At 37.7% G+C, this 19,812-nt stretch overlaps 1 protein-coding gene and 1 long non-coding RNA gene across 5 annotated transcripts in view; one reads left to right on the forward strand and one right to left on the reverse strand.

Annotated features, from left to right (window-relative positions):
* LOC105489066 (ADAMTS like 1) overlaps positions 1 to 19,812 on the forward strand; it is a 950,014-nt gene that overhangs the window by 128,385 nt on the left and 801,817 nt on the right. The window lies entirely within an intron of this gene.
* Positions 17,039 to 19,812, reverse strand: part of LOC105489065 (uncharacterized) — a 40,646-nt gene continuing 37,872 nt past the window's right edge. For both annotated transcript variants that reach the window (XR_011612618.1, XR_011612617.1), the window contains exon 4: positions 17,039 to 17,159. This is a non-coding gene — a long non-coding RNA (uncharacterized lncRNA). The remainder of the gene's footprint in view (positions 17,160 to 19,812) is intronic.

Consider the following 19,812-nt stretch of genomic DNA (forward strand, 5'->3'; position numbering starts at 1 on the left):
CAGCTGGAAACCATCATTCTTAGCAAACTATCACAAGAACAGAAAACCAAACACCGCATGTTCTCACTCATAGGTGGGAAGTGAACAATGAGATCACTTGGACTCAGGAAGGGGAACATCACACACAGGGGCCTATCATGGGGAGGGGGGAGGGGGGAGGGATTGCATTGGGAGTTATACCTGATGTAAATGACGAGTTGATGGGTGCAGCACACCAACATGGCACAGGTATACATATGTAACAAACCTGCACGTTATGCACATGTACCCTACAACTTAAAGTATAAGAATAATAAATAAATTAAAAAAAAAAAAAAAAGAGAACCTGTAAACTGAATCCAGCTGATCAGAGACACTTTAAATTGGCATGCTGGTATATAATCAGACATTGAGTGCAGGCAAAGAAGAATAAAAAAATGATTTTGAAGTCTAACGCTCAGTTATTGTTAATACTGAGAGAAGTATTTCTCCAGTTACTTGATCTGGGGGAAAAGATGAGTTCAGTTTTAGTTTGTTGACCTCCAGATGGAATAATCCAACAGGCAGTAGGGAGGATTGCAGAGGCTAGGGACTGACAATAAAGATCTAAGTCCTCCACCCAGAGGTCAAACTTGAAGTCCTAAGAGGAGATGAGATCAGCAAGGGAGAAGCTGTAGTGAGAAGAACAGAGTGTTGAACACGTAACTGTCAGAATTGCCCCATTTAGGGACAGGGAGTAAACATTTGACATCATGCTTCTGGCATCATTATCTTGGAAGAGTTGTTAGATTTTTGATTTAGAAATGTTGCAGCTCTGATGTTGATTATTCTATTGTGTCATGGTATGTACTAGGTTATTATGGGCTTATCTTTGGGCTATTCTTGAAAAACAGTTTATTTTTTTCATCAACTCACATTTCGTTTATTTGTAGTTTGTAGTCTTTTGGTGGACCTAGTCTACTTATGTTTCCTTTATATGAAAATGTGTGAATACACAAATTTTCTGATGATCTTTATAATTATATTGCTTCATCTTACATAGAAATTTAGCAAAAAACAGGTGAAATTCCAGTTGGTTTTATGGACATTGCCACTATTGTGTCCTGGAATAGAAAAAAATACATTAGATAAAAATAAGAAAATCTGAGTAGACTATGGGCTTTAATTAATAGTGCTGTATAGATATTGGCTCATTAATTGTAACAAACGTACCATATATGTAAGATGTAACATTCACATATTGTATAACATGTAAACATAATGGTGGAGATGTTTTAATCAGGGAAATTGAGTGTGAGATATATGGGGATTCTCTGTACCATCTTGGTAATTTTTCTGCAAATCTAAAAGTATTCTAAAATAAAGTTTACTTAAAAAGTGGATTTTATGAATGGTTGGGGTTTGACAGTCAGGAAGGTGTCTATGCCAGACATCCTGAGTTGCTTCCCTTTGCCCTTACCAGCTTTGTTCATGATAACTTCCATCTTCCACATAGTCATGTGCTCCAGGAAGACTGTCCAGCCCTAGACAGTCCATCCCATATGTCTGTTTCCCAGGGCTGCCATGGCAAAGTACCACAAACTGGGTGGGTTAAAACAACAGAAATGTACTTTTCAACAGTTCAGGGGGCCAGAAATCCAAGATTAAGGTATCAGCAGGATTGTTTTCTTCTGGAGGCTTCTGTTTCTTCTGTTTTCTTCTGGATCCAGTCCATGTCTCCACTCCCCTACTTCCGGTAGTTGCTGTCATTCCTGGTGTTTCTTGGCTTGTAGATGTGTCACTCATCTTCACACTGCTGCTTTCTCTGTATCTCTGCTCTCCCTCCCCTTTCTCTTATAAGGACACCAGTCATTGGGTTTATGGAAGATCCAGGATGATCTCTCTTAAGATCCTCAACTTCATTACATCTACAAAGACCCTGTTTCCACATAAGGTCACATTCTCAGCTACCATGAGTTAGAACTCTGACGTATCTTTTTGAGAGACAGAATGTAACTCATTGCATAGTTAAAATTAATAGTAGTGGCCAATGATCACTTTCATCCTCTACCAGTAGTCATTTTCAGCAGGAAAATTTGTCAGAATTCTGGCCAATGAGATGGAAAGGAAAGTTTGCTTGGGGTTTTCTGGGAAAGGTTTACTGGCTTTTAAACATTTATAAAGGGTAAAGAGCCTCTCTTCTTTCTTTTGACATTGGTGTGTCTAGATAAAATGACTGGAGTTACACTGCCATCTTATAACCATGTGAGGATCTTGACCGATGATAAAGCTACTTTATGGGACAATCAGAGCCCAGTGGTAGGGCCCTGATGGAACTATCTCTGAGGCTTCCTGTCTTCGGACTTCTTATTCTATGGGATAAAAGCACCTTCATTTTGTAACACATTTATTTGAGTTGGGAACTTCTGTGACTTGCAGCCAAAGGAAGCATAACAGATACCATATCTATGTTTACCCATTCCTTGAAACAAAATTTAATGACTTTAGTCATCCAGTGGAAAATGTTAGTGTTTGGATTTTCTTACAACCTAGTATAATACTGAATAAAAATTAAATTTTATGGAGTTAAAATCTCGTTATACAGAAGACGTAAAATATCATGCTTCAACTATTCACAATTAAAATAAAAATTTGGTCTCTTAAGAATTAACTAGGCCGGGCGCGGTGGCTCAAGCCTGTAATCCCAGCACTTTGGGAGGCCGAGACGGGCGGATCACGAGGTCAGGAGATCGAGACCATCCTGGCTAACACGGTGAAACCCCGTCTCTACTAAAAATACAAAAAACTAGCCGGGCGAGGTGGCGGGCGCCTGTAGTCCCAGCTACTCAGGAGGCTGAGGCAGGAGAATGGCGCAAACCCGGGAGGCGGAGCTTGCAGTGAGCTGAGATCCGGCCACTGCACTCCAGCCCGGGCTACAGACTCCGTCTCAAAAAAAAAAAAAAAAAAAAAAAAGAATTAACTAGTAGATTTTGATATAACAAATTCTTTGTTTATTTTTAAATTTTCTGATAAATGGGTAATGTTTTCTAAAAGTAAATATAGAGACTAATAAACTTCTTGAGTTTTTAATATATCTATATCAAATTATTGAATACTTGGGTTGGAAGTCAGTAATATGCTACCTTCCAAAAGTGACTTTTTAATAAATATTCCCTGTAAGAAAAATAAAAAAAAAAAATTATCTAAATGAGTCTAGCATCAATTCAGATGCCAAATCTCTAAATTGGTCCAGCTGCTTCCATATTGCAAGTATCTCCTTATTTCATCAAAATAAGTTCTGTGTGAAATAATGTTGGAGCTTGAAATGCCCTTTTTCTAAGTCAGAGTGTTGTGAAAGAAATGCTGTGAGATTTCTAGTCTTTTGTAAATCTGTTGATTTTCAGACTTATTTTATGGAAGTGTGTACTTTTTTGTGATGTGTCACTCCTATTGAGACCCAGAGGGAAATCTAAAGTCACAGGTGGGGATCTGACTCACTTCATATTTAGGGGGAAACGTAACAGGTGAGGCTGCCTTCCCATGGCAGAATGATTAGGGTGCCAGGTTTCCATGTCAAAAAGCTTGTTTTGGTTAAAAAAGGGAATCCTTTTCAATCCTGGGGTTGGTGATATTACCATTACATGTCAATTGAATTGTGCTGTGTCCCGTATACACCCTGCTACTTTACACCAGTGCAATTAGAATCCATTCTAATTAGTGCAATCACTTTACTTAGTCCTTAAAATATCCAGACTATATGGCCAGGCATGGTGGTTCACACCTATAATCCCAGCACTTTGGGAGGCCGAGCGGGCGGATCACGAGGTCAGGAGATTGAGACCATCCTGGCTAACATGGTGAAACCCCGTCTCTACTAAAAACACAAACAATTAGCCGGGCGTGGTGGCGGGCGCCTGTAGTCCCAGCTACTTGGGAGGCTGGGCCAGGAGAATGGCGCGAACCTGGGAGGTGGAGCTTGGAGTGAGCCGAGATGGCGCCACTGCACTCCGGCCTGGGCAACAGAGCGAGACTCCATCCCCGCCCTCTGCAAAAAAGATTATATCTATCCAGACTATGTAACATTATAGACTGATCATCACTTTCTGTGTTACTCTATACTGGAAGCTGGTAGACTGTGTGGGAACGAGTCTTCCATGAAGGGGAAGGTAGGAATACTTGGAACATTTGGGTAGGAGGAGGTCCTGAGGGGTCTTTTCAGAGGCATGCTTCCTGTTGGCCTATGTGGTATCAGCCCCTAAAGTTGGGTTCTCCTCAGAGAAGGAGAAAAAAGGAAAGATTCAGACAACTTTTTAAAACTTTTTTTTTTTTTTTAAATACAAGGAACTCCAGGATTGTTTTTTATTTACCATGTAAATGGCACATGCCTATCCAATCATTATCAGTCTTACTCATGGCACAAATAGATAAGAGGAAGCTCCTGTTATGAAGCTTTTGGAAAGAAGAGTGACTTTGGTCAGAATTTTGGTTCACATCTATATTCTGACACAGCGGTGTCGTTTTTCTCTCTGTTGATTTGTGATACCTTGTCTGCTTAAACAGATGCTAGGTAGATGAAAAAAGTAGGTGACCATGTCAAAGCTGTAAAGGTGATTTTCCTTTGGTGTGTGCTTTGTTTCTTTGGTAAGAAGTGTTTCTTTCACTTTATTGGTTACCTGGGTCTGTGGATATAGGGAAGCATCGTGGAGTAGTCATTACCAAATTTCTTTTTTCTTGACACTTTGTTAAAACATCTTTGAAGAAGTTCAAGATAGAAACAGATGAAAGTAGAGCTCCTATTTTTAGAACAGGCAGAGTGCAAGTGCAGAAGGATCCACAGCTCTTCACCTTGTGAAAATCATTGTCATGCTTCTATCAGTCAATGAGTCGGTCAACAAGTATTTATCCAATAATTACCTTTGCAGACGTGGCCCTTGCCTGTCTGGAGCTTACAATCTAGACCAGAAAGTGGGCACTACACACGTCACACAAATGAATACATACTTTCACACTTAGGTAAATGCCCTGAAGGGAAAGAATGAGCTACTAAGCTTGTGAATAACAGGATACTTACTTTAGGTTGAGAGGTCAGACGAGGGTTTTCTGGGGCAGTGACATTCAAGCTGAGCTTTAAAGGATGAGTAAGAGTTGGGCCAATGGAGAGATGGGGGAGAAGGTTCTAGGCAGAGAAACCAGTATATGTGAAGCCCCTGAGAGGTGACGAATTGGCTGCTCTTAAGAGATTTGGGGCCAGAGAGCCCTGGCCTAGACTTTGCTTGGCAGCTCTGTGCCTCCCATTAGGCTGTCTACTTTGTGCTTCAGTAGCCTCAGTTGAAATGTAAGGCCCATGCAGTGTTGGGCCTCTTACAGTGTTGTCCTGAGGATGAAAGATGATTTCATAAAGCAATGGTGCAAAGTAGAAACTGTATTAGCAACAACATCATCATCCTTTTTTATTTTACCATTCTAGGAATCTTTTAAATGATGTATCTTAGTTAACACATCTGTGTTTTGTACTGGAGTAGGGGTGGGGGTGATATTTTTTTGGAAATCAGAGCAGGAAATTCTCTGTACATTTAGAAAATGATTAGAATTAGCACAAACCAAAGTAAAATCACCTTTCCAGCTTTGACATGGTCACCTACATTTTTGTCTAGTAGGTTTGAACATGGGGCTCCAATTTAGAAATGGGTTGTCTTCAAGTTTCATCCTTTCTGTTTCCTCAATCTTTAGAGTAGACTTGAGGGTAATGTATTATTTCTTTGATTCTTGCCTTGGTAATGCTGGGTCAAAATCAAAATCCATAAAGCTAAAGGAACATACCAAGTGTGGAGTTCTGTTCCTGCACTGCTGTGGGAAAATGGGATCTTTGAGCTTGAGAACTTCTTGCCTGAGAATGCAGGTTGGAGTTCATGGAGGAGGGTCTTCAGGTGGGCAGTGACACTTGGGGTTAGCACTGCTCCAATGAGCACAGTGCCTGCTCTGGATTATGATCTAGATCTTATAATGAGGCAAAGAGGACAGGGGGAGACATACCTGTCATTACTCATTATATTGCACTTTTGTTCTCTCTCTCTCAAAAAAAAAAATCCCCTTGGGAATTAAAACATGTTCATACTTTTTCACAGTAAAGAGATTAATTTATTTCCAGAAATTATTCAAATATTGGTTCAGTGTGTTTCATATGTGACAGTCTCTTAATTTTTAAAACCAAAGACCTTTTTCTGATTTCATGAAAAATTGTATATTGTAATAATCACATAACATATTCCACCTTCTTAATTGCCAACCGTTCTTGTCTCATTCTGAGTATATTCATTTGAACGTTGCTTGCCTAAGTCTTTCCATTAATAAACAAAACAGAAATCTTGAAAAGCCACTATGATCATCACTCCCATGTTACATTCATATATTCTTTGAATAAATATTACTGAGCACCCACAATGTACCAGCCTCCAAGTTTACTGAGCACTCATGACGTACCAGGCTCTGAGGAGGCTTCAAGGATAAAACACAAGCAAGACCCTGGTAACTTTGGTGTGTATCATCACAACCTTAACAGATATCAGGCAATGTCTTTTGAAGTAAAGGGTGTTCTTTTGTTTTTTCTTTTATTGTTGGTGTGCAGCTTTCACTATGTATGACATCTATATCAATGTTTTGATGGTGTTGAAAGTACAGAGTGATGACGTACCGCCTCTCTTTTTTTCAGAATATTTCAGTAGCCTGTACAGTTCTGGTTATAAAAGGACACAGATACTTTTAGAAACTATTATAATTAAAACTATTTGCCCATATCTTTTATAAAGCATAGTTTTGTGATTACACAGGAAATGTGTGTGTATAGTTATGTAGGTGTGTGTATGTATATGCATACATTCGTATGTATATAAACACAGACATACAATTGTAGAAAATTGAGAAACCATGTAAAAGCCCAAAGAATAAATTTACATGCAACCCTACCTCTGAGAAAACATCTATTTAAATTTTGAATTATAGCTTTTCATTTTTTTCATTTCTAAGAGTTTATTGTGAAGAACTAATTAGAAAACTTTACTAAGTCCTATGCCTAACAAAATGAATTGCAGTATTGCTTCTAATAGCCCAAAATTTGAATCTGACAGTAACAAGTCAGTTACTCAAAGTTTGGCCCAGTTTCTGCTTTTCATTATTCTGTATACAGGCGTGGTGTATGTGTGTTGGAGTGGTACTAACATTTATTTAAGTCTTTCTGACATTCTAGGTCCTATTAGGCCAGGTCGACATGTTTTCTCATTGAATGATTCCATCCACCGTCGGGGGGCTAGTGACAGTGTTATAACCAGTTTACAGTTAAAGGGACCTTGAATCTCAGAAAGATTAAGTGACTTACTCATGGTCCTTCAGCTAATAAATGAAAGAGTTGGGGTTGCATGTACTTCAATAATATTTTTTTAAAAACCCTTTTATCAAGGCTGTCTTTTTATTATCTAGAGAGTTCCATATATTTCCAGATGCTTGGCAGAATGTGGATAAATTTAAAAATTGACATTATTTCCCTTGGGGGAGGTGCTTTGTAATATGTGAAGTGTTCCCTCCCTCCAAATCTTTTTGTAGAAGTAGTACTGAACTGGTCCAACTGTTTACTTGGAGCTTCTTATTAGGCCAGTTATTTTGACGTTAGGGCATGCTCCCTTCCCCAGCCGGTGCTCTAGAGAGAGTGGATTTCTGGTGTGGGTGGCACAGGCAGCCATCTCACCCTGCCTGCAGCTCTGCCACAGCACTATGCATTCCCTGAATGGATTGGGGCACACACATGGATCTCTACTGAGTGGTTTTCCTAAAAAGCATAATGAAACTACAGCACTTGGTATCTTAACCAAGACACTAAAGTCTGTAGTAACAGTGCTCTTTTTCAGCACCTATTCATAGTCAGTTTAGTAAAAGCAGCTACATAGCTATGCTTATAGACTGAGTTGTAAAATATAAGACCTTGGGCCTCACAAACAGGCTGGTTTCATTGGCTCTGTTTTCAAAGCATTTGTTTATAATCATCTTACTTGTATTACCTTTCCTCCATGTGGTAAATGCTGCCACACCCCCATCAAAGGAAGTGTGTAAAAGTAGGGTCAATCTCCTTGTCCTTTTGTGCATTAAAGTGTTCTCATGGAAACTATAAAGGCTATTCTAAAAACCCTTCTATAAACTATAAATAAGCCCATAAGATCTCCTTGAATGTCAATACATTAAATGCTTAATATATGTACAAAGACCAAAGTGATGTTTGCTTTTCTATCATTCCCTTCTAAAATTCCACAAAGTCTTTCAAAGTAACAACCACAAGGAGTCGTAAGCACATGCTTCATCTAAATGTCACCTAATCGCCGGGGTGCTGTGTCTTAGAGTATGCCGTGCATAAAATCACGGGATCTGCACATGCCTCCAGCAGTTTAGGATATTTATGATAGAGAAGAAGAATGAGGTAAATTAGGATAAAGCTCTGGTTTTGGCTTTAAATTTCCTATATTTTACAAGTCCAAGTTATTCGTTTGCCATCCTGACAAGGTTTAATATTCAAAATATGGGCTTGAAGGCCCTGTGAGGCCAATCAGCTATTAACTATGCTTTCAGGTTTAGCTTTTAAAGAGTTTAAAAATACACTCATTAATTTGAATTGCTACTATTGCAACATCCATTTTTTGAAAATTATACCGCCTGAGCTATTGACCAGATAACCATGAGCAAAAACAGTTTCCTGGGATCTGCTGTATAGATCATGAGCCTCTTTTGCTCCCTTTATTCTATAAGGGGAAAGGGGCTTTAGGAACTGTTAGATTTTTAGGAAGGGTTATTTTTTTTTTCTTTCAGCAAAAGCTTTTTTTTTCCCTCTGCCCTTCTCCTCAAATATCAATATCCAAAAAAGCGTTCTCTTATTTTAGAAGAAAGAGAAAGACAAAACAATATTTCCCCTAAAGGTATGAAACGTTAATGTGGAAGGAGAATTTTTAGTGAAGAAATCTGAGTTTCTTCTTTTCTGACGCTGGAGGCAGGGTTGGATTCATTTAGTATGTAACGGCCTAGACAAGAGCTTGTTTCAAATACTGAACCATCCAGTTATGGCTCAACCGTGGTTCCCTACAGCAGCAGCTGAGAGGTTAATGTTACCCACAGCTCTTTTCCGGAAAGCAGATGAGTAATTCCACCTTCAGAGGGTGACCTGTTGGCGCTCCCTTGCTCATCTCGGTATAAACAACCCATAGGGAGCGGGTTATTTGTTGGCAAGGTATATTTCTGTGGGAGGTAGGGAGCAAAAGAAGAGGCAATAAAAAGAGACTTAGATAGTTGAAAACTGCAAATCTCAACATGGCAAGCATTCAGAGCATGGCAACTGGCCAAGAAGAGGAATCTAAGTGCACAAATGTGCCTGATCTCTCAGACCCTTCAGGTAGAACCTCAGTGGGGCAATGTCCTGCTGCATTTCCCCAGCGTGTTCTCTAGACCTCAAAGAGGAACCCACTCTAGGTTTCTGCTCAACTTCTCTCCCTGCAGTGCCCTTTACAGACCTCTCCTCAGTGCCTCTTCCTCACTTTTCGTTAATCTCCTTTCATATGTTTGTTTCAAGACTGGAGCCTTAAAATATTACACCTTGTCAGGATGACAAATGCAAACCAGACAAACCACTAATGCACTACTGTTCAATATGTTTGATTCTCCTTCTAATCAACCAGGAATCCCTCACTGCGAAATAGCTTTAAGGGGCATCTGGAAACATCCAGCTAGGCTTTACTTTGTCCTGGTGAAGGTCAATGTTGCACACCAGCTACAGCAGAGACCCTCCCACTGGCAGGCAGGTAGCGGTTTTACTAGTATGTGGTCTTTTCTGAGAGCTGCAGAGACCACAGGGTTTGCGTTTCTCACATAAAGAATTTCTGTGCACTCAGTTTTCCTGTGTGTGGAACTGATGTGCAATATTGAGTCAGATGATTTTTCCTTTCATCATGAAAAATCCTCTAGAAGTAGACAATTATTTCCCTATTTAATTCATTTTTGGGAAATTGGCTATGAGATGCTAAAGAATGATTTTATAAACATCATCAGAAATAAAAGTTTTTTAATGTGCAAAATTAGTTCTGTTCTCCCAATGTGAGTGTTAGAAGTTTACTTGTAAAATGACTGTGAGGATCCATGGAAAGCTGGCTCCAGGTGGACTTGCAAATTTCCTTACCCTAGCTGAGGGATATTTGTGACTAGTGTTACAAACAAGGGAGAAATCATATTGGCAAATTTAGTACTGGGTTAGAATGAGCTTTTTAAAATGAAAATCTGACTGTGGGCTGACCATGGCCTATGGGTCCTGCATCACCCAGACCGGTCCAAAGTCACAGCTTGTCACTATCACCCATGTTTTCTGGGCTCCAGCCCTACCTGCTGAACTCACCAAGCTCTTCGCTGCCTCAGACTGTTTGCACATGCTGTTCCCTCTGCCAATAACGAGCTTCCCAGCACTTGTCTGGCTAATTCTTACTCATTCTTTAGGATTGAGTTTTAATGTCACTGTTTGAAACAGACCATCTTCTTTGAACCCCTAGTCTTCTTTAGGTCTCCCTGTTATCCATCTTTGTCATTTGCAGTATTTCTTCCTTAGAGCACTTATCTCAACCGTGAATGTGTAGCCATCTGGGATGTTATCATTGGCTGCTTGGCTAGGTTGTAAGTTGGCAGGGAAGGGTAAATCTGCTTCCTTGTTCATCATTGTGTCTTCAGCACCTAGCGCATAGAAGTATCTAAATAAATATTTGCTAGCTGGATAGGTAGAGGAATGGATAGATGGAAGAATGAATGGTTGAAAGATTAAATGAATGGAAGAGTAAATGAAAGAATGCAAGAGTGTTTTGAATAATCTAGTACATTGTTTTGGTTTTTACACCATTAGGAATCTCAGTCAAGTCAGCTTATTTTATAAGATCAAGAGATAAATCTCCTCATCCCTAGAGAGTGTTCTGCCAGATGCCTGATAAATCTATCTGTGGATACCTAACTACAAGATTTCTACCCAGAGAAGAGACCAGATGGGCACACTGCCTTCCTGGAAATCTTTAACATATAAATGCCATGTTCACTTTAGTCTTTGTCCCAATTGAAGATAAATATTATGTCTCATTGACATGTATACCATTTGTTACATTTCAGAGTATCATGCACCAATGTAATAAATATCGTGAGCATGCTCTTTCTTCAATGATTATAACTATAAATGAGGATCTGGGGATGAATGGAATTTCACTGATAAAATATAAATACTGGCATTTCTCACATAAGAAAAATTGTAAAATCCCACACTTTTGACCCATGAAGTAGGTCTCACTGATTCTTTCCTTCACTGAGAACTCTTTGTCCTTATGTTGTGAATGCACAGAGAGACTATATTAAAACATTTTGTCTGTACATCTATTGTGTCTCTACACCATTTTCTTTTATGAATAAGCCAAGAAGGGATGTTTGCCTCTCATAAATCTTTTACAAGAACAGTTCCAGTGAAAGAAACCACAGATGTTACTGCCAGTTTAGGTTTCTAACAAACTACTCTGCCAGTCCCACATGAACTTCTAAGTTGAAAGCTTGCAGTGCTTGGAAATTTCACGGATATTCCTGTATTTTAGCTTTGGAATGTTTACCAATCAGAGAAGCACATTCTTATTTAAGCCTAAGCAATCACATCGTGCTTAGTGTTTGTTTAAGATTAACCTCTGTTACTTTGGTCCTATCCAGTATCTTGCCCTTCTTTGCTGCTTTCTTTCCAAATGTCCCCAGTTTTCCATCAAATTCTGTGCTGCACTGATTTGGAGGGTATCACAGACACGAACTCCTGGTGTGAAATGTGACCCTCATCACATTGTCTGTCCTCTGAGTAAGTTACCTTCACTATTGGACTGTTAACTCCTTGCAACGGTAGGTTGCATGTCACCTTTGCATTCCTCAGTGCTTGTGTTGCAACTGCAGTCTTGATAGTGCTTGATGTTTGTAGAATTAAGATAAACCGAGTATCATTTTTTTTTTGGTTGAGTCATTTTTGATAATTTCACATCATGTATTTTGTGAAATATTGGAATGTGTATAAAGTTTTTGCTTCTTAATATGGTGGGGAAAATGGTGACTAGGAAGCTGGCATATTCAAACCTGGTAACACTTTGATATATATGATCTATATTACAGTAAAATTTATCATATGACTTTGATAGACTTTAAGGGAGAATGAATTTTTTCTCACAGACAATGATAAAGAAGTGAATGGTTTTATACACACATTATCACTTGTACACACATACCACTAGGTTCAAGGACTATGGATAAAAGCCAGTACAAAGTCTACTCTTGAATGATTGCTCTTGACCTTGTACAGTCTTACCTGGGAATGTTTGTGTATCCCATGTTTTTATTCGTTTTAAGCTATAAAACTGGATTTCTACCTCACCTCATTAAATTTTGAAACCTGGCAATTTAGAACTAAATAAGAATGAATTTGGCTTTTTTATTCAGGCTGTATTATAAATCTTATTTAGATACCATTTTAAGTTCTCTTTTTGTGCATTTTTGTTTCTGTTGACTCAAAAGTCCTTAACAAACTTTTCTTTAAAAATAACTTTAATTTTATTTTTAATTGATTAGATAGTACAGTCACATAGTGTAAAATTTAAGAGGTACAAAATAGTAGATGGTAATATAGTGTAAGTATCTTTTTCCCTAGCTACCCAGTTGAGCTCCTTGGAGTTAACCACTATTGTGACTTATGTATCCTTCCAGAGCTGGTTTATTCTTATGCTTGCCTACACATACACACACATTCCACATATATGTATATGTGTATGTACATAAGGCTGTATTTTTAAAGTGCAAATGGTAGCAGATCATATACCCCACTTTGTACTGGCTTTCGCTTTAGTGCATATGTCTAATCCTTTCTTTTGCCTGGATCAAATATTTGTTTTTACAAAGACTTTTCCATTTGTGGGGTCATGTGAATGTTTGTTGCAAGTTTGTTCAGTTACATTGTATGCACCTCAGATGTGCTGTAAAACAACCCTATGAGCCATGAGCTAAGGTGCCTGCAATATTTTATTAACTTCATTTCAAAAGTAAATAATAATCTGGCTTCTGTCCACTGAGGGTCAGAGTCTGTGTGATTATCCTTACTTCCAGCTTCAGCTTCTGACATGTCGGGCAAGAGTAAACATAAAGCCAGTTGAGTAAGTTGCCTATAGAAATTTGGCAAAGAAACAAGAAATGCCTGTCATTTATTTCTTATTATACTCTGCCTACTTAACAACAAAACAAAAAACATAAAACAAAAAACACTTTCATTTTCATTTCTGACATGTTGACCCTACTGATTTTAGTCAGGTTAACTTACTGTTAATAATTCGTCTCACCACTGCCCCCTATCCTGAACTTTTAGAGATTCTCAGGTTCTCTGTTTATATGCTTAGAATATGCTTCATCACAATTTTATGTTAAGAATCAATGTCATTGCTAATCTTTTTGCATATTCAGTATATATACACATTACTTATTAACTTTTTGGATTGTCCTTGCTTTACCAGAAAATCTCAGTAATGGCAAACATTTAAAAACTTCTCCTTATTTCTTTATCATAGAGATTAAACAGGAACTATGTCATACAACTAGAAAAGTAATTCACACTGGATGAGAGCATAATGCTACCTGTTACTCATGGCAGTTTTCTGCGACTCAGAGTTTTTTTGCAGTGAGGACTTTAGTGTCCTTGTATCTTAAGAATGAACTTTGTTTTACGGTTTAGAAAATCTAAATCCTGTCCCTCTCAAGGCAGGGGTGGGAGGGATAGAAAAAAAGAGCCATGACTTATTATCAGAATGTCTTGATCAAATCTAAACAGTTACATTTAACTATTTGTGTAACATTAGACAGGTCACTTAGCATCTCTGATGGTGGCATTAACAACTACTGAGCAAAAGTGTTTATGAAATGCTCTGATGGTTAAGATCGAGTAGCTTTTCTTTCACATAGTTTTCCTGTGCTTCCTATTGATGTCTCATTTTTTTTCTGGACTCCTTTAATATTTATTTGCTTCTACAAGAAACCATAGTAGCCTCAGTTTACTCCCATGTGAAGTGGTACTACAAACTCTTTCTCTATGTCACAAAATTGATGTGAAGATCAAACAGGGATAATATATGTGAGATTGCCCTCATAAACCACAAAGAACTCTGCAGCTATAAAATATTACTGTGCCATTTCCTTACACGTGGACTGGACCTAGGCTCTAACTGCTTTATGTGAAAAAGTCTTGTTTCCTGAACAAAGAACAAGTTAGATGCCCCCAGAGAAGCTGGGATTGTGCTATGGGCAGTATAAATATTGCATTCAGTACTCATTGAAATGAATTTGTCTGAAGTTAGTGTCATATCATTTGAAAACAAGTTCCACTTCTCTGTCTCTTATAAATCATTCTTTTTTATATTTCACAGAGATCGGTTTGGGATCAGTTTATTTGAGTCCATGCAATAGAGAAAGTGCATTAGCGGTTTCAAAATCTCCCATGATAGAAATACTTTGAATCACCAAATGGCATCTTCAATTTTCAACAGCAAAATGATTGGGCATCTTCAATTTTCAACAGCAAAATGAAATGAAGGGATCTGAAGATCAACGAAAGACTACACGGTGTTTGTTTTGTCATTTACTTGGAGACAGGATGAAGGAAGTACAAGTTGCAGTGCAGTGAATGGAGGGCCAGCCACAAGCTACACTCAGCCATCTGATTCACTGGTTTAGGGGTGCATTCTTGCTCAGTGGTGGATTTAAAAAACAGGAAGAATGGGTATTTTATGACCCACATAAGTTCTCTAAAGTGTTTTATTTTTATTTTCTGAATATTTCAACCTTAGTGATTCAATTTCTGGAACATTTCAGGTTTACAACATTTTCTTCTGATTGAAAAATCACGATTGACTTGTATAGGAATGTTAGAGAATATGCTCATTTTATGCAGATCTTTTCAGGTAAAGGTAGATCTAAGTTTGATATTGAGTTAATAGTATTGAGTTACTAAACATTAAGATAGTTTGCAGAATATCATAGAATGTATTTGAATGCTGTTGCTAATGTAACTGAATAAATACCATAATAAATATAATATTTTAAGTATAATAGAATAAAAATGCATATGAGTGAAATTATACAATAATCAATTATCCTTTCATTTGGCAAATACTTACTAAAGATTTTCCATGTATAGGCTACCTAATATGTTTTGAGACGTCTACGTTTAAAAGTAAATGAAATAAAGAAGAAAATTAGAAATAAGAGGAATAAGAAACCATTTTGGACAGTCTGAGTAAGGAGAACAGTCATAACATAAATATTTGGAATTAAGGAATTACACTAGATTCTAAAAATTTTAAAGTGCATGATCGAATAATTATATTTTATCCCTTCAATCTGTAGAGTATAATGATGGCAGTGAGAAACAATTCTAATGCTTTAGAAAATCCAACTTTTAAAAAACGATTTAAAGAATTTTTCCCTCTGACTTATGGCTGGATACTTTGATGAAACCTTCCATTAAACAGATACTTGCTAACATGACCTTCTCATTGGTTTTTCTAATTTTCTTAAATTTGATATTATTTTATTTCTTGGTTGTTGAAAAGAAACTATTTTGCATGGCACATTATGCCAAGAAAAATTAACTTTATTAAATAAACTCAAATAATACACAGTATGCCTATTACGTAAGTATTCATATTCAAAAAACTTTGTTGCTGGGTGTGGTAGCTCATGTCTATAATCCTGGTGAATTGGGAGGCTGAAATGGGAGGATTGCTTGAGGCCAGGAGTTCAACACAAGCCTGAGGTCAGGAGTTCAAGACATAGTGAGACTCTGTCTCTAAAAAATCATTGTTAAAAAAGTTAGTTGGGCATGGTGGTGTGTGCCTATAGTTTCAGCAACTTGGGAGGCTGAGTTAGGGAGATCACTTGAGCCCAGGAGTTCAAGGTTGCAATGAGCTATGCTCATGCCACTTAACTCCAGCTTGGAGTTAAGTGAGAGCAGGAGAGCAAGAGCCCACTATTAAATTTTAAAAAGTTCTTGTGTACATCCTTCTATTTTGTAAAAGTTAACTAAAGGCAGCCTTTAGTAACCAAGAGGAACATATTGTATTCTGAAATGAATAACTTAAATCTCTTTCCTCTTTTATCTAAACATATTTGTGAAGTATTCATTTTCAGTTTGGGAAGAGGACGCAGACACATTCATTGTAAAAACAGGCATAATTCAGTGTTCTTTTCTGTTGCGAAGCGAATGCAGGGAAGGGCCATGTCGACTAGGACCCGCCAGAATGGCGGGCAGCCCATCACTCAGGACGGGACAGTGATGCTTACTGTATACCACCAGGAAGAGCTCCTGGATAGTTCCCACAGGTAGCATACTTCGGTTTTGTTCATTTAAATCAATAATTGGGGAAAGTACACTAGAATCATCTTGTGAATATCTGTCCATGCATAAAAGTCTTTGGGCTGAGTGATTTGGCTGTCACAAAACACCCTCCTTTCTTGTGACCTCTGCCTCTTGCTGTCGCGGAGACGTTTGGCTCTGCACCTCCTTTATGAGTGGGTGTTCTGCACCAGAGCCAGCTTCCAATTTCCGTGCTGGTTTAGAATCAACAACCACAGGACTCACATTTTATCCCCCACTGCCTCCCTTCTCTCCCCTCATTCATGGCACCATGTATATTTTTATGAATCCTCTCTCTTTTTTAAGTTAAAAAAATTAAAGAAATAGGGAATCACAGATGCTCCTACTGTTGCTCCATATGGAAACCCACTTTCTAAGCAAGCAAGTTGTAGATCTGGGAAGCACATGTTGCTGTCCCAAGCTTCCCCCTGGGAGTGTGCAGCTGGATGGGAGCCTTTATTCAAAAGAGCAAGGAGAAGGGTGTGCGTTGGGGATGGGTTACACCGTGGAATGATCAATGTGGTCTGTAGGGAGATGCAGAGGGAAATCTGCAAAATGTTAATCTCCTCCGTCTCGGAGGATTCTCAGCATCTCCAACTGTAAATTCATGGTAGCCTTGTAGAGCCACTTGGAATTTGAGAACTCAGGTTTTGATGAACTTTCTGGCTGTTTCTTTTGTTGCTTGCAGTTTAGGAGTTCTGTTTCATTAGAGTTAATTCCAAAAGGCTATCTGTAGGAACATAAAGTGAAAGTCCTGTTACCTCCTTCTTGAACCACAGTTTCTATATTCACTTTTAAGAATCTAACAGATTGCTTTGGGTGTAAGGGGTTTGAGAGCAGGGTTCTCTCTCCTTTTTATATGCCCTATAACATAAACCTAATACATGAACATTCATAAAGAGGTAGATGAGTTGATGAAAGCATTATTACATGTAGCTTAAATTTATGATTAATAACTGGATTTCTGTAAAATCTCATTGGCTTCTTTGTGCCCTTTAATTTGTAAATTATATCCTTTTGGGGAGGGTTATATAATTAAAATTTTTATATATATTTTTAGAAAACATTATAGCTATTACATATGCTAATATTTTCTGGAGATATCTTTGAGTCAAGACATTGGAACAAAATATATGTAAAATATGATTGTTATGATAACTGTATCACACTGGTATTCAAAGATTGATTCAGAAAGCAGTATTTGCTAAAGATTTTTTTTTTTTTGGTGGGCTCTGAATAAATCTGGGAACACGGAAAAGATTGAAAAGATATGGATTTTTATTAAATATGTTTGAAGCAATTCAGTACCTTGGGGAAAACAACTTCAAACTTCCAAGGGCTTCTCTGCAGCTGGGAAAGTAAATTTGTAGAAAACTTTTTTCATGTTTAACTCCAAAACATGAAACCTGGCTCTATATACCACACTGATTCACGTCTTATCCAGAGGGACAGATTCACATCTCTGTTGGGATGTACATGCAAGGATTTCCTGTACACTGAGATGGAATAAGCTATTGTGTTTGCTGGCAATTTCTAGTTACAGAGTAAGGAGACTGCATGTCTTTAAGGATTTAGGTTTTCATCTTTAATAAGTGTGGATTAACTCATGGTGTTTCATTACTCTCTTCTCAAAGTTCAATCATTTGCATGCCCTCTTTATAATTATTTCCATTTTTATGTACCGTTGTAATTTTGAACTGTGTCATTAAATCTGCTTACTTTGTAATTCAGTTAACTTAAAAGTGAACTTTATATCACTGCCATAAGTGAAAAGTAGTGCCACAGGTCATAGATGAAAAATAATTGGAAAAATAAACACAGGAGTAATAAAATGACGTCTTTAAATTCTAGCTGTGTGTTGTTGTCTGCACAAGTCTCTTAAGGTTAGTTTGCTCTTTATGAAATGGGAAATTCTCAAGTGTTAGAAAGGGCCAGGCGCGGTGGCTCACGCCTGTAATCCCAGCACTTTGGGAGGCCGAGGTGGGTGGATCACCTGAAGTCAGGAGTGTGAGACCACCCTGGCCAACATGGCAAAACCCCGTGTCTATTAAAAATACAAAAATTAGCTGGGCACAGTGGTGGTGCCTGTAATCCCAGCTATTCAGGAGGCTGAGGCAGGAGAATCACTTGAACCTGGGAGGTGGAGGTTGCAGTGAGCCGAGGTTGCACCACTGCACTCCAGCTTCAGCTTGGGACAGAGCGAGACTCCATCTCAAAAAAAAAAAAAAAGATAGCACCACCACAATGACCAGTTCTCCTTTATTTAATCAGAATGATTGAAAGAAATGATAAAAGAAATAAGCTTATGACAATGTGATGTTATGTAATATAGTGTCACTATGTTGTTTCAAATCATCTTGCATAAATCCCCAAAACAATTTGAGTATTCTCAAAATCCTAAGTATCGTCAGTGGTAAGGCATCCCAAGTCTTGGGAAATGCTGCTGTAAAATAAAGATTTTGACACAGAAACTGAAGCACCAATAATAGAAGTTATATAATAAATTGCTCATTTTTCTGGGATGCTAGCATCACCGGGGTGACTCGTGTTCAGTTACATAGAGAAAGATAGTTACAAATGTTTATATAAGACTTAGGAGGTAGGGTTATTTATATCTAATTAACTTTCAGGTGACTTAAAAATATCTAAAATAATCTTTGTCATTGTATGCATCTATACTCCATCCCTTTTGAAAATACATATTTATATAATGTATACCTAAACATATAGAATGCATGTGATTATTAGATGACTAGCTCTTTACTAAAATATTGTTTTTATATTTTTAGGTAATTAACAATTGCTATTCTCATTTAAGTATTTCGTTGAAATATTTTGTTGGTGTTTATTCCCTTAATTTAAACAGCAATTCTAGGTGAAATTTAAACAGAATTTTATGGCTATGAGGTCCTAATAAAAATAGCAATGAGTTCAGTGAACAAGTTGTTAGATAAAAAATGTAAGTGGTTAAGGGTTAGCCTGACTCTTTAGATTCCAATCCCAGCTCTACTATTTACTAGCCACGTACATTTCATCAAGTTATTTAATCTTTTTGTGCTAATTTTCTCATTGTTAAGGTCACAATAGTAATGATGATGCTTACTTCATTTGTTTTACTTATTTAAAGAGTTAATATGTATAATGCATAGAACGATACCTGGCATGCAGTGAAAATCCAAAAACATTAGCAGATACTCCTCTTCCTCATCCTAGAGGGCCTTTTGTCATATTATGAGATGAGAAATATGAAAGCATAAAATGCCACATACCACATTGAAACTATAATCGTTGTGCTCTTACTGTCTTTAGTGAGTTTAAGTAGTGGGCAATTTAGATTACAAAACATTCCTGATTTTGAGAATTACGGTCATGCTAATTCATAT

This window comes from Macaca nemestrina, chromosome 14 (genome assembly GCF_043159975.1).
Source record: "Macaca nemestrina isolate mMacNem1 chromosome 14, mMacNem.hap1, whole genome shotgun sequence".
NCBI lineage: Eukaryota > Metazoa > Chordata > Mammalia > Primates > Cercopithecidae > Macaca > Macaca nemestrina.